Source organism: Lissotriton vulgaris, chromosome 10 (genome assembly GCF_964263255.1).
Source record: "Lissotriton vulgaris chromosome 10, aLisVul1.2, whole genome shotgun sequence".
NCBI lineage: Eukaryota > Metazoa > Chordata > Amphibia > Caudata > Salamandridae > Lissotriton > Lissotriton vulgaris.
Window position 1 is genome coordinate 1002464364 of NC_141698.1, and position 15507 is coordinate 1002479870.

Consider the following 15507-nt stretch of genomic DNA (forward strand, 5'->3'; position numbering starts at 1 on the left):
ACCTTAGTTACCTTATTTACAATTGATGCTTTTTTAGGTCACACCTTTTAAATAACGATTTCCCTATCATGCTTGTGTTTCTTTAACGATAAAAGCGAAGGAGCCCCAATTTGTATACAGACCTTCTGACCCCGTTGCACCTGGTTCTTTGTTTTATGCCCATCATGTAATCGTTCAGTCGGTGTGAACTCTTTCTGACGTCTATGAGGATGCACCAGCTGCCTGCAGCACAGTATTATCGGTGGCAGTACTGGTCATGTGCTGCTCTTTGTGAGTGGAAGGAAGTGCTGCCTTCAGTCATACTGCCGAGTCTGCTTTCAGATGGCACCACTTTACTATTTGTGTATTAAATGATGCCACTGATGTCCGTTCTACTGATGCAGTCAGGTGCCCGCAGCGGGATGAGACGCGGGCCCCCCAGTCTGCTTTGCATCAGCCACCAGGCTGCCTTTCAGCATCTTCTGACCCGTCTGGAATCTGGACATTCTGGCCTTTACTGAATGAAGTACTAGGAGAACCTACCTGGTGCCTGTTTGTTGCGCTGTCTTGCGAACGCTGCCTTGGGTGGATGCTACTCTTGTCACATACTGATTTCCAACAGTGGTATTCATCCTCGTTAGTCAACAACTCCAGGATCTTCTCTTGATCGAGCACCTCTGAGCCCAGCAGACTTGGAGCCAGATACATCAAAGGTTTTGCCCATTCTGTGTCTATGGGAAATGTGTTCATGCATATGGCCCTTAGAGCAGTAGAGGTTTACTGACACAGTCCGGTACCATGTGATACCCACCTTGTGTGGGGTTTTTTCTTTTTCTGTATTAAAATGGGACCCTGCTGTCCTTTTCCTTTACGTTGGGATTAGTTTGGGACTCAGGAGGAGGGGGTGCGTCATTGGTATCCCTGAGGGGAGGGATGAGTACCAGGGTATTACAATTAAAGCTTATTAGTGAAATCAGTCATTCCAAGTATTCAAAGTAGCACAGGTTTACATTCTGTGAACATTGTGTGCAGTCAAAGCAGTTGCAAATCTTTTGCTCAATGTAAAAGCTGCCTGAGAGGCTCTACTTCACAGAAAAGTCATGCAGGGTGCAGGAAGCTGACGCAAACTGATGCTGCGGTTGGGTAGAAATGGCAAAATACGAAAGCCGCAGAGAAAAAACACTCTATAACGTGTGGGTGATGCAAACTGAGAAGGCAAGCAGACCAACGGATAGGCTAAGAAGTAACACAGCATCCAGGCACGGGAACAAGTAGCACCCTCCCGCGTGCCATCAAAAGAGAGGCCGCATACATTGCCAGCGCATGTTCAAGTACTTGCTGTGCTGAATCTACTAGCATTGATCTCCTTCCAAAGCATAAATGCAGAAGTAGCTGGGGTGTCACAGTGTATCGCATAGATTCCGTATGCAATGAATGTGTCCTCCTGTAACGCAACTGGTGCTATGTAAAGCGCTCTGATACCTGATACCTTCCGGTCACATTTGCGCTATATAATGGTTGGTTGCACTGCAGTCCATTGCACCACAGCGCCTCACATTTGCCAATTTTAAGACATTTTCAACAATAATAAAGCTTTCTTTGCTGTTGCCAGCTTACCAGCCCTCATATCATGCATGTCATATTAATACCACCTGAAGATGCAGGATACTTATACAGGAACTGGAACCATATTGGCTCCATAAACATACTGGTGATCCTGGATGGCGACTACAGCTTCAATAGTGCAGTAGCCAAGCACCCTGATATTAGACCAGACTCGTGTGTATTGAAGCACACCGTACACCAGTAAATGATTTGAAAGTGGCCCTGCGCAGGTAAGGACGTCTGCTAGGTATACGTTACATGTATGAAACCACACAAAGTCTCCCTCATGACCAGAATAATTATACAATGGAATAATCCAGGCGAGCACAGTGAGCACCAAAGCTGAAATATTAACTCAGTCAAACCATGATTACAACAAATCTAAAAAAAATACATTATTTATTTTTCATTTCTTTTATCAAATATGTTTTCATAAAAATACATATCTATAAATATTTTTCAACAAAATTACCTAACAAATCAGCACAAATAAAGAGTACATTTAATCAAATCAATCAAACCCGGGAAGAGACACACAACCGCATCACAACTCATTCATACTCAATTCACACAAATCCAGACAACCTTCACATTCATAGCATATCTGGGAACACAATTACAAAATGACTAAGTAATTGGGATGACCAAAGAAAAAAACTGCACAGTGGCAGGATGTTCTCGAGGCAGTGGTCAACGCGTTTCGGTGGCTGCAAGTAGTAATGCCACCTTCTTCAGGACCTGCCAGATATAATGCCCAGAATCAAGGACACTCCACCCGGGAAGGGACGATTACACACTTGCAAGGTAAGTAAGTTACATGTATGGCCATGCAAAACCAGGAGTTTTTGGCATCCTATACAACATGGATAATATGGACTAAATTCCCCGTCATGTATGGCCATGGTTACATCTTGAGACCAAGACACAGGACACCTTACATAGCTACACGTACCACAACAGTGTAAGCCCACAGCCAAGCACATAGTCGGTCACATGGCTGGCTTTACTGAGCAGTGCTTTGGCTTCCCCAAGTACTGATTCTTAATCGCACCCAACTCTTCATTTAATTTTTTTGGGGCCCAACATAGTCTGTGATATGAAAGTTGCACATTACACAATTTATGTTAGAGGTGTATGACTCGTGAGAAATACACAGATAACGGTGTGAAAGCACACAAGGTCAGCATTAACATGGGCTGAAAGACTGACCCGGACACACAAGTGGGAAGTATAGTGAGACAGAAATTATACTGTAGTTCTTTACCTGCAAGTTCAATAAATAGCTGCGCATTACTTGCATGTGTCACCGAACAACACTACCAACATAATGCTTTCACAGACGAACGTCTGCATAAGTAATAGCAAAGTAAATAATGAAAAAACAAACCAACAGCGAAGTCCCACTCTTGTATGTATGCATCTCTCTGCTAAAGTGCATAGCTTTGGGAAAACAGTGACCGCAAAAAACAATTCTATTAATCTGAACGATGCAAATAAAGATTGTAAGTTGTGTAATGTGCAAGATGTCCCGGACACACAAAAATGACACTGTATTGTAAGTGATCGCTTTATCTTTGACTTCAGGGTTTACAGTCCTGATTCTTTTCTGAGCCTTTTCGTCACTTGTTTCTAGTGGATGTTTTGAATGTTTGCTTGCTCCTGTGTAGACCTTACTTGAACTATTTTAGGCTCCAGACTGGACCAGGATTGTTGTTTCTTTCATAGCGGATTACCATGGCAAGATGGTACTGTGGTCGTATCAGTAGCAGAGTCACGAGGATCCCCAGTTGTACAGCCCCGAGAATGCTATGTGTGTCACCCTCACAGCTTCTTTAACACCAGTTCCTTTCTTTTGGTGCCATCATCGGCACAGGATCCGAAAGCTTGTCCAATAGGGCAACTGTTTTATCGATGTTTAGAGTGGATATCCTATCTATGAGTTCCAATCTAGTTAAGGTTGTGGGGATGCAAGCCATCTCTAGTTATATTCCTCTGGTTATTAGGGATTAGCTTTAATTGGCATGTTCATTCTGGAAAGAGCGTATTATTGACATCCACTGTGCTAAGAAAGGGTCTTATTCAGAGGATTTGTGAGGCAGCAACCTATCATTCCTTCCATTGTTTTGCAGAACATTACTGGTTTCAGAGGATAGGGAGCGTGTCTAGTTTGGAACAGCAGCCCTTCGGTCCTCTTTAGGTCTGATTTTTTTATTTTAGATGAGCTGTTGTCAACTGTCCTGCAGAACTGATGCTTGTGTGGTGGCTCAAGTAAGGTATCAGCTGGAGTAATACCCCTTCTGCCTTTTGTAGCATTCGGTCTGATGGTTCATTCAGCCCCATTTCCTTACCACCCTCTCCCCACCTCTTTGGAGGATTGTCCGTTCTTGCCTTTAACTATTGACTTTAGTTATTTTTCTTTACTCTGTATTTTAAAAATATTTTTATTTTAACCCATAACACGGGTGTACAATGTAGCATTAAGCACAGACAACCCAATCAAGAGCCTTTTACCACTCCAGGCATAATGAACAAAAGCTACCCCGGACAGAAGTGTCACTATCATTATAGCTCTTCATAGAGGTTTCAGACACTATGGGGAGCACTCAGCAGAAGTCAAAACAATACCCTTTCAGGGTAGAAGGCTTTTCTCATTTAACAACTCTGCGTGGATGGCACTGTGATAATCCTATGCTTTAAAGCTTTGCTAGAAAAACAAACCTTTGGGGTGAACAGATTCAGAATACCGCTGGTGTTGCAGGGAGCTCTATACAGGAGCTGTCTCCACCTAAACTTGGGAACTACCCAGAGTTCTTTGCTTCGATTTTGTGTGTGTATATGTATGTGTGTATATGTATATGCATATATATATATATATATATATATATATATATATATATATATATATATATATATGTGTGTGTTTTATAGTTATCTGCAGAATACTTTCCCTTCAAAAGACATGTGGTAAAAACATATGCACTGCAAACATTTTTAATATATATATTTGTATGTATTTTTATACATGCATGTATGTGTATATATTTTTACATTTACTCGTGTGTGTGTGTGTATATATATATATATATATATATATATATATATATATATATATATATATATATTTTTTTTTTTTCCAACACCAAGTCCCTCAGTCCGCGGGACCAGTTTTCAAAGAAGAGCACTCAGTCACTTCGGCGTGGCTGGCCATATTTAATTATCAGCATTGCAGATAAACAAGGGTTACAAACGCGTTTCGGCGTTGCCACCTTCGTCCGTGTAAACCATTTTGTTTTCCTCAGTGATTAAAAAAAAATTAATTGTGACTTCCTGTCACGTGCATTAAAAAAGTAAACATAAAAAACGGCACATTTCATACAATTTCCTCATTGGAAATGGCGGCCATCTTATAGTGGTGAATAGTGTGCAAATCTAATCATAAGATGTGATGTGAATACATTTTAATTATACCATCAAGCATTTTCATAAATCATTTAATAACTATTCATGATTAATTCATTGATGATGGTTTATGCCAGTATGATGTCACGGGCATATTGGTGGTCGCCTATCCTTTTTCAGTACTGTTAACTCGTACAGCTCCCCTTGGTCACTTCCTTGGGAACTGCCTCGAGTGGTTCACGGGTATCTGAACTCGGGATCATATTTTGGACTTGATATAGTCCAAGACTGAGGGACTTGGTGTTGGAAAAATATTGCGCATCCACCGTGCGGTAGGAGGCACCCGAGGTTAAGTGGAGCAGCGGTTGGTGGAATCGGTGTACAAGACATATATATATAACACTTTATTATTGTAATATTTGTTTTTGTAATAAAAAAAGTTTTTACCCTTAACAACCCATAATCCCATACCCACTCTAAACCCGAAAAAAACTATCACCCTACCAATTCCGTTGACATCCAAAAAAGTGCATGTGCTTAAGTGCTTATAAATAATAAAAAAAATATTTTTTACATAGATTTAATCTAAATAAATCCCAATGTTTACATTAAATTTCTTAAAATGACCTAAGATCCCCTCCGGGATCTATGTAAATGAATTGAGGTGTTCGGCAGAGAGAAAGCCTCACAAGCAATTTCAAAGTCAAATATTGATACCTAATATTAAAGAAATGTTTTTTAACTCCAATTCTGTCGGTTGTCGATAATATTTATAAACTTCATATTTCAGGAAATGAAAATATTTGAGCTAAAGGGTTGGGAATCCATAGAAAAATTACATAAATCAAATCTGATTCAAGACCAAACTCATCCCACATTAAATCTATTTATATTATTAGTCAATACAAAAAAGTCAATAGATCCGTGCAAGTGCGGCAATAAAATAGTATAAAACCACTCATTCATAAAAATATATAAATTCATGGTAAGACGCATATAAATTGAGCACAAGACAAAGACCTAAAACAATCCATATAGAAAAAACTAAAAACTTAAAACTGGAAAAATTCCGAGAGTATTACTTTCAAAGCCTGGTGGTTTAATGTCTGTTACAATCACAGGTTGGACACTGCATTTGTTTATCCCGTTACTTTGGCCCCAAAACGACATGCATTATGGCTCCCTGTTACCCTGTATCTAGATGTCTGCGCCAAACGATCCTCTCACTTACCCCCATTTCAGCAAGAAGTTTCAAAACCCCCTTGAATAACCTTTTTGTTCCTTCTATTTCTTTAGCATTTAACTCCCCGCACGTTTTGTTTTATATCCCACGTTACATTGCCTCTGTGAGTGTACACTTTAATTGAATAGCCTCATTTGCTTTTTATTTTTGTATTCCCTTTTTCTTTTCCCTCCCCTGCATTCTTTATTATATGATATTTATTGTGGTAACCTAGTTTAATATCCGTTTTGATGATGTTGTCTTCATTCTTGCTCTTTGTAATATTAACTTTGTTTCTCCTAATAAAATTCTACTTGAACTTAAAGAATCAAATAAAAACCTTAAAACCACTGTACCACAAATTAGCTCTTTTTTTCAATACATAATCTACCTGAAGGTCTGGAGCTAATAATGTAAATCCTCACAGATATTGAGCCCCCTTGGATTTTTTGTGTCAAACTCAATAATATATTTAGTTTCAAGTTGTCTGAGGGTCCTCTTCCTGTTGCCAACTCTCTTATTTTGTGAGACACTGTCAATAACATAGTATTGTAGAACATTGAGGTTATTATTTCTGCTTTGACATGTCTGGCAACAGGGTAAGATGGATTTGAATTAACAGTAGCCCTCAGATGCTGTAAAATTTGAGCATGTACTTGAAGCTTTGTGCTTCCCACGTACTGCATTCCGCAAATACATTTCAGAACATAAACAGCATGATCCGTCCTGCAAGTATAATGACCACCGATTTTAATCGGTACTTCCGAAAAATCATTAAAATAGGAGTTGGTGTTTACTCCAAACTTGCAGGCCCGGCATGTACTGCATTTAAAAAAACCTTTCTTGGGTGAAAGCCAATTACTTTTATTGTAGAGCTCTGGGCTGGTTTTCACTAGATCACTTCGCATAGAGTGTGCTTTGCGGTACGTAAAATTTGGTTTGTCTGGTAAAACTCCTTGTAGGACAACATCAGTTAGAACTATTGGCCACTGGGTATTGATAATTTTCCTAATTGTCTGTGACTGTCTAATATATATATATATATATATATATATATATATATATATATATATATATATATATACACACACACCTACTTGTGTTTTGTGTTAAGCTTTCGTTGTAATGTTGTGTGGTTTAGATTGCTGTTTCCTGATTAATAAAAACACTCTATAAAGGGACTTCTATCTATACATTTCCCTTAGTTTTCACAAAGCGACACCTCTCATTCACTGTGAAATCTGATACCCAGGTCCCGGTTAGGGTCAGTTTGCCACTGTAAGGGGACAGTCGGGTGAGGTTGAGTGCTAGTTGAAGTTAAAGGCATCAGTAGCAATTTATCCTTGTTGATCTACAAACCAGACCATTTCCTACACTCAAATTATTTCACTTATTGATGCTAAGTTACTCCCAGGGTTCTTTATTATCAACATAATGTCAAATGCATATAATTAAATTATACATTTACACGTATGAAACTGGATTCCTCGCTTGTGGTAGTGAACCCTCATTATGCAGGCCAAGGTTTCCACCACCAGAAAAAAAGATGATTGGCGGTGGTGTGCTCCCCTGCTAATAGGGATTGGCAGTGGCATTCGGCCATTGACTCTAATTCTTGCCTGCAGGCTAATTCTGTCCTCTGTATGGTGGCTTTGATGGGAATGTGAAATACTTGGACTGTACTGATGTCTCTGGCACCATGGCACCATATATACTTAATGTGATGTTGCATCCAGCACGGTTGCGGTACCACTACTGACATTTTAACAGCAATGCCGATCACGGAAGGGTTCAAGTAAGGAATCTGCAGAAGAGGAATCATTCATTAGACAGAATACAGCAGCAGTTGGGTAGTTTCCTTGTTTGATGAGGAATGGAAACTTTATTTCTGTATTTCTATTATTTGTGGCATTTCCTCCCAGCAAGCTGTTCACCGTTTGTAACGTGTGCCCAATGCTTTAAAGACCTCTGATGGGGAAGCTCGCCTCTCTGGTGTGCGTTGTTTTTAATATTTCGAAAAGCAGCCACATGTCGTAATCTGTGCACTTTGACTCTTGTCTGTTAATCACACTCTGTATCCTGGAGAAGCTATCCAGCCATGCATATTACCTTGTACTTTGGCATGGAGTGTCACGCTGGCCAGGAACCTACACTTGCAAAATAAGATCCAGCTATTTGTTACTTAGTAGATTGTTTCTGCTTTGCAGATCTCATTGTATTACTAGCTTTGTCTGCTACTGATTTAATTTGCAGTTGTGCGAAACGTCTTTGATCAGGACCTATTGTGGCTGTTGTAATGTAATATTGGCTTTTGAATAATACATTCAGTCCTCACTTACTGTGCACTGTGAGTTGCAGAGCTGGGCTTGGTATTGAATTGTATTCTCCTATATTAATTTCCTTATGTGATGCCTCGAGTAGGTAGTGACCCTTCCTGGAAACGTCCCACAACTGTTCTCGCCAGTCCCTCCGTGTTGGAACCTGTAAGAGTGCTCAAGTCCGCAAGCTGTTGGACTCTGCCTCGATTCAAATTGTCGAGTACTCCTGGTGAACTCTTCTCATAGAACGCGTGTCTGCACATATTAATGTTGGAGGATATGGTCTCCGAGGGGAGCGTGCTACTTCGGCACAAACTGCACCATGGCATACACGCTCCAAGATGATTTTATTCCTCAGGAAAACCTTGTGGGACCGGGAGGTCCTGTATTTCACCAGGATGCGATCCATGCCCAGTTGTTGAGATATGCAAGTGATAGGACCTCTTCATAACCATTTGTCTTCTAGACCGTGTTGAATTGATGTGGCCTTCCTGGACCATTGTCGAGCAAATGCTGTAGGAGATCTTTCAAGCCATAGCAACAGACTAGTGTCACCATATGTGCCTCCTACCAAGCACCCTTAGTTTACTGAAACTCTTCCTACAGATTCGTATGGCGCTGTTGCACCGGGGACATTGGCTTACTTACGCTCCATTTGTTTTGTAATATCACATGCATCAGACCTGCCACCTGCCTCCATCTGATGCATAGTATTTTCTGTCTTCACACGGTCACCAGGTGAAGAGGAGCCAATATCACACAGCGGGCACAGAGGGAGTACTGCATAGAGTAGCTTAGCAGCTCTGAGGCTCTTCACCCTCAAAGTCCATTAAGGGTTTTATATCCACCCCTCCCCAGCACAGTGGAGGTGGGTTTAGAAACCTTTGTTTTTTTTAATAATAAGAGGGTAGGAAATTCTTTGTAGGCTGCAAAGGTCTCCATCCTGCTCCTTTTGCCGTGCCCTGCTCTATCAGTTTCTCCTCCAAGGCTCTAAAGTAGTGAAGCGCTCAAACCTCAGCCCCCCTTTCCCCACCCACCTGCCTCACGCTGTGAAAAAGTTTTCTGGATTGGCTGAGCTGCATGCATAGTGCATGACATAGCTGACCCAGGATGAAGATTCAGATATTGCTATGAGAGGGCTAGGAGAGCAGGGCACACGAGTATTGAAAGCTCTTTGGATTCCGGAGACTGCTGTTTCCGTTGGCGCTTTGGTGATCACTAGAAGCAGTTCCTATTGGAAAAATACTTTTACAATTACCTTAAATGTTTTCAGATTTTTGCCTCAAATGGAAGTGAAATCTGCAGTGAAAATCTATGGAAACAACATTAAAAATATTGAGTATTGCTCATTATATGCCCAAAATGGCATACGCAAATTAACATATCCTTGATTGTAGTTTAAACATTCCTGAGGTTTTTGAAAGTAAAAATTGGAATATAGAGGCATTTTGTCCCAGTCACTCAGGTCCCTACAGACCTCCTTTGTGTGCCTTGATGTCAAGGTATCTGCTGTCCCTCCATACCTCTTACTGTCCTGGTGCTTTGATCTCTGCTCCTCGCCGCAGCTGCCTGTTGTGTCTGTGTGTCTATAGAGCTTCAGCTGCCTGCCACGTTAGAACAAGATAGGAAGAGCCTACCCCAAGGTACTAAAGTGACTCGAGTTGAGTATCTTCTCAGTAAATACTACCTTTTCAGATGCCTCTAGCCAGTCAAGCCTGAAATGCAGCTGAGCGTTCGTTAACCACATCAGCCCGGCGCAGATTCCTGCGCTGTGCTGAACGTTCTAATGAGCCAACGGGCTCATGACGGAACGGTTCCGTCATGAGCTCAGGCCAACCGACACTCATGACGGAACTGTTCCGTCAATAGCATCGAAGGGGTTAATTAAAATAAGAGTATATCAGTGGGTACCATTGGTGTTAATAGCGATTCTCCTATTAGCATGACCAGAGAATCTGGATTTCATTAAAGACACGGAGGCTAACGTTATGCCTCTTTCAAGCAGATAAGTTCCTTACATTTTATTATTCGTATTGTATTTACTACCTTTGTCTTTGATTATGACAATTTTAATCAATGGTTGCAGAGCCTATTTTCCCCTGCTTACTTGGACCAAGTCATTACTCCTTCCTCTTTTGTGCCTCTCAATACGTTCTCTCTTTTAAACAGAGATAGAATGCCTGTTCTTATTTTCCTCAAAATCAAAATTCTTTGCGAAATGTCCCCAAATTGTAACGCGTTATGAAGTATTTGTCTGCAGATTTGGACTGTACCTGGTGGCTGTTGAATTCCCTGCTTTTAGAAAGCACTACTTTTGTCATTCCAGTCCTGATGTTCCACCAATCAGGATATAATACCAAATTTACTGATTACTGACTCCGTCCTTGCTTACACACAACCCTGATCCTGACACCCACCTCTTCTGGCCCCCCTTCCAGGCGGTCTCCCGGTCTTTCTGCCCAACGGTGTAGTGCCCAATCAGTACAAGGCAATGAGAGCGCAAGGATCCAGGGATCTCATACTTGTGGGCAGTGTTCTTCGTGTTGCATATGGCTTCCATTGGAAATCTCTAGCTTGAATAATCGAATCGGAATCTGCTTATTCATTGCAGTGACATCACGACAGTGTTTAATTGAATTAGTTAACCACTGTTTGGACGTCACCTAGGTGGAACGCTTACTTCTTGTTTTTCCCGCTGCTCCGCCTGGGTGTCCAGAGACCAGAGCTTTGCAGCACAATAGCAATTTGTGGTCTCCTTCCCCTTCTCCTAGGTCACTACTGACCGAAGGGGGGGGACTGGAAAACATGGGCCGTTCTATGCCTGTGCCAGCTGCCTTCTCTCCCCCGTCAACCTAGCGCTCTGCAGTGCCATATTAAGGAGGAAATGAAGCTGCGCTGGCGAGTGACTCTCACAGAGGCGCGATCAGTGCACTGCTAGCTCTGGGTTGGGTGTGAATGCGAGAAGTGTGCCTTTAGGCTAGGTTTGGTGGAGAGGCTGATATGGTGATAGGGTGGTGGCAGGAGTCTAGGTATTTTTTGGGCACATGTAGCAAATCTGACTTTTTACATGGCCATTCCAGATTTTTCACTTTTATCTGGACTATATGCCAGACTTTGGAGACAAGAAGATTTTCCTGTATGAAAGATAATACTGGTATGACGAAATAAGCTCTGAATTAATGCAAATGGTCTGAAATGAAGATTAAGGTCTTGTTTGCCCAGAGAAATGTGTTCCACTGCAGCTGAGGTAATGGCATGTGGGTTTGGAGCAGAGTTTGTTGATGCATCAAGTGGTTTGAGTGATGTTAATCAAAAGTAGAGAAAAAGGTGATAACCTTGCTTTGTTCAGCTTTGAAAAGGATAGGATTCGGAAGTTTCTCCCTGACTTGTCTTTAAAACCTCAATATTCTTCCTTAGGCATACAACGGTTCCAGTTCACTTGATGGAATGATTTTTCAACATCTAACAAGATTGCGCCGTTTGAGCTCAAGCCATCTCTGTTCCCATCATGCCATTTAGTTACTTTGTGCTATTGTTCCCAAGTTTACCCTTCATGAAGCCTGTTGCCCTTTCCTTGACACCTTTTTGAAGTATAGATCCCATTTCCGTCCCACAAGTGCTTGCTTTCTACAGCTGTGTGGTGAATCTGTTCGTTTTACAAAGCTCTGAGTTTCACTCAGGCAGTGATAATCTTTCAAGTCAGTGGGAAATTGTCCTTTTTATTACAATCTGGTGTTGTAGTCAAAAGAGGTTGCAGATGTTGAAGACAATTTGAATACGATTACCCAAGAGGCATTGAATAAAGTCAACCCACCTCATTCCTCCGTATCTACCCTCCTTTTAAAATAGTGGTGCCATATGCATTGATTTCAGCGAATGTTGCATTTTTACCAAGTATAGGGATTTCAGCCACCTCCCATTGCTTTTCTTGAGGTATTACCACATTCTGTTCAATTTCATTCAAACACCTTTCCATAAGACCAGGGCAGACTTGGCATTTCCTGCCCACGGATGCAGTAAAACATGCCCTGCCAGACTACTTCAGACTGACAGCCATACAGGAGTAGCTATTCCGCTATACACTGAGTGTGTACAGACAATAAGAGCCTTATGTTGGCTTCTGAAGTCCAGCTTCGTTCACACTGTTGTCCGACACCTCGTCACGTCTTTTAGTCTCCAGGTGCTGCGTGTTCTTGCTGGTAGTCGGTGCTGCTCTCGGGTGAATCATGACTGGAAGCTTTGACATTAACTGGGCTATCTTTACCTGGTCAGGTGGGCGACTCAATGTGAACCAGCACAATTTTTTGAATTGTGCAGGACATAAATAAGCTCTGGGTGACCTTGCCCACTCTAATAGTGACTGGTTTCGTTTGAGAGAATGCAGGTTTCTGTAGGATGGGGGAAGTGAGCCCGTCCTGCAGGCCAGAGCTTCTCTCTCACCCACGTATAGCACAGCTTGATTCTTATACCTGCTCCCAGTACATGGTGTATATTTGCAACAGAAGCGGATATGACTTGCACATTGTTTGACTCTCAAAAGCTCTGTTGTGACTGGGCATGAAGACACATAATCAAACTTGCTGCCAAGATATGCAACAAGAGTGCAAGGAGTTCTTGTTTGTGAATACAAGTTGAATTCTAGAGCTGAGCGATTAATGAGATGAGGTTGGGTGGCAGCCAAAGAGTGGCCTAGCCCAACTGTTACTGAGTCTGCAGTGAACCTGGCGAGAAAGAACCAGCGTTGATCAGAGTTGCTGTAAAACTTACACACACGCAGCATCACCGTGACTCCCCCTAACCCAAACTTCTCATCCCCTCTCCACTGCTAGATCAGCTCCATTGCCTATATAGACTGGAGAAATGGATTCCCACAATCTGAAACTCAGTAACTGTAGGATGGGAGGGAGGTTGATGTTAAAACTTGCCACAAGACCCTCAGGTCATCCATTTTGTGTAATATGATTTTTATGGGTTGAGGGACAAGGCCACATGGTTTAGTCTTCTCTTGTGAGTCTCTAGTGGTGTGAGCTCATCATAATAATTGTTGAGTGGCAGACAACTGGGTAGAGTGCTTCTTTGTGTGTCTCCTTGAGACTCTGGATGTTATTGCCATTTAGGTATGCCAATGGCTGTTGCATTGCCATCAATTGGTGCGCTGTACGGCTTTATGCAGCTCCTTATGTGCCCTAAACCGAATGCCCTTCTTCTTTATCATGATGGTGAATGCCCTGGGCTTTCCAGAATGGTTGGTCTGAGGGTGTCTAGAACACTGTCCAAAAGCTAGTTTCTTTTTGTGTCTGGCCCTGTGACCGCCGCACCTGACAATGTTTGCGACCCACTGCAACGATTGCTGTTCTTCCCCAATAGTGCCCGGCGAATTGCTGATCCGCTGTTGGAATCCCCAAAACCTGAAAAGAACCCTCCTTTATTGGCAGCTGACAGTGACACGCAGGAGGCAAGAAAGCAGCAGCTTTGAACCCAAACACGTATACATTTCCACACTATAACGTAGACCAATTTTAGTTAACCCCATATGTAGGAGATAAGCTAATGCGATCTCTGTAATGTGTGTGTAACTGACCCTACTGCTGACCTCTCCGCTTCTGGATGGTTGGTTTGGATAGGGGTTCAGTCTGTGTAACTTGCATGCCTGCTACATAACCTGATTGTGTGTGTGTGTGTGTGTGTGTTAAATCTGTGCTGCGTCACGTTTTAAGGGAAGATTCCAAAACGTATGTCTCCATTGGACCCTTTGCAATGAACATATAATAATAATGCTGCCAGAACTATACAAATGTTTCTTTAAAGAAACACTGTAAAGTGCTGCTTCAAAGCACTGTACCGTTTCTTGAAAATCAGTTTATGGGAGCATTATTGCATCCATGGGATTTTTTTTTTTTGGGCAGTGAGATGGAGGTGGGCGGTGTTCCGATGGCGAATGAAGCCTTATCGGCTATTATGCCAAATAGTTTGTGTTCAGCTAGTTGGATAGCTAATATAGAGCTATCTTAGACAAATAGTTAGCATTTAGGAGCAGAAGACTGTTGTGAGAAAATCCGGTGTATTTCAATGTAGTGCTCCATGACTGGGCTAAATATTTGTAGATATATTTTTGATTCCATTTACTCATCACTTAAAAACAGGCCATCCTGGTAGTTATGTGGCCAGAACACCTTAGTTCCAAGCTGATTCGGGCTTCTCTTTTCTGAGAGATTTGGAAATTGGTGGTGGTCTTTGCTGGAAGTCTAGCCCACGCCTTGGACTTATTCTTTGATGATGAGGGTTCTTCACAAATATTAACAAGGGTGGTTTCCTCGTCCATGGCGACCAGACCAGCAGTCACTTAGGAGGGTTCCAGGCGGCAGAAGAGTGGTCCAGCAATGGCTGTTTCATGGACCTTACCAGGCAAAGATTGTCTATGCCCGAGTCTACAGTAGAACGTCTTAAATTGGGGTCTTGTTTATTCAGATTATGGCTTACTTTTCAAAGTGTGAACTCTGCCCTCCACTCTACTTTGTGGCTATGTTGGTAGGCTGCCATCAGCGGCATAGTCACAAGTGGGACACATTCTTTAATTCATAATTACAGTCTGCACCTTACTCCTCACATGTGAAAAAAACATTCACTTAAGCAGAGCAGGAACTGGTTTCGGCTGAAGCATGTCCCGGGCTATTTAGCTTTGTTTACTAAATTAAGTGCTTAAAAGGGTTGACGTGTATACTGCAGGCGCAAATCCTACAATAATAAAGCATTGTTAGTTGGGTCTAATAGTCTTTGGACTCCAGTCCTGTACTGGGACCTTGCACCTGTTTTGGAAGGAAATGTAATAACCTCGTTAAAGTCACTCATCAAATGACCCATTGTGTAGCTTACCTCAACCCCTAAGTGAGTGCACAGGCCCATTTGTCGAATTATAAGGCCTGCAAGCAAATATTGGATTTTAAATACGGAAAATATAGCTATTAAAACAGGAAATCTATTTTT

General features: G+C 41.9%; 1 protein-coding gene across 4 annotated transcripts in view; it reads left to right on the forward strand.

Annotated features, from left to right (window-relative positions):
- CLCN5 (Cl-/H+ antiporter 5) overlaps positions 1-15507 on the forward strand; it is a 295750-nt gene that overhangs the window by 148793 nt on the left and 131450 nt on the right. The gene's annotated exons all lie outside the window — the stretch shown is intronic.